Here is a 955-nt window from a genome sequence, read left to right on the forward strand (position 1 = left end):
TATTGTCCGAACAACTATAAATCAATTTATTTTAGTAAATATCATGAAAAATACTATTCCTAGAAAAGTAAAGGTAATAAACATCTTTATAGTACATTAAACTAGCTTTAATTTGATTGCTAATTGACATCTGTACGTCACATAGTTCCTGAGATATATATTTCTCAAATTAAATTAACTAACTACTAATCTTACTGTAGATGTTTAAGAAATTTTACTTTTTAAAAAGCTATATCTCGAGAATTATTGGACATAAATAGCTCTTGTAGGGCTAATATTTCGCCAAATTCACTCTTCTTTAATGTTCTCTTAGGTTTTCTAGTGTTGTTGGTATTTTTTAAGATATAGAGCTCCGAATTAAAATTTGGTGTTTTTGTAAGGTTTTGAAACAGCCGCTATTTTTTATTCTCCCTACCTATACTTGGCAGACTCATCAATTTTCACTAGTAATTATACATAGTTTTCATTACAGTAATAAAAAATTTGGAGTGAAATAACTGACTTTTTTCTCCTCTTGGGCTCTTGTACTAAAAGTTTGTATCTTGTGTTCTATTATTATTTATATCTATGTTATTATTATTTTTTTAAACAAACTTGATTATATTCTAAGAGGATAATCTAATAAGTGTTATCACTGATACTGATTGGACGAAGTTGTTATGCAAAGGCACACCAGCGACATCAAAGCGAACGCGGGGCTGGGAACTACCGTGCAAGCCTTATCGCCATTGTAAACTGCCTTTATAGTTGCATGGACAACAATAGCAGGCTATTAATGTTCCACTGCCTTTAATAAGGAAACCATTACGGATCGCCTTTATAGATTGACGATTCATCAGAGGAAATAGCACAGCGCTTTGTTATAATGTTACATACTTTGATAAATACGATTATATTATATAACAACAAATTAAAGCCAGGTTCAATAAATTTCCTATGATAATAATTATAATAA

Source organism: Halyomorpha halys, unplaced genomic scaffold, assembly GCF_000696795.3.
Source record: "Halyomorpha halys isolate HHAL.00 unplaced genomic scaffold, Hhal_1.1 Scaffold2363.1, whole genome shotgun sequence".
NCBI classification, from domain to species: Eukaryota; Metazoa; Arthropoda; class Insecta; order Hemiptera; family Pentatomidae; genus Halyomorpha; species Halyomorpha halys.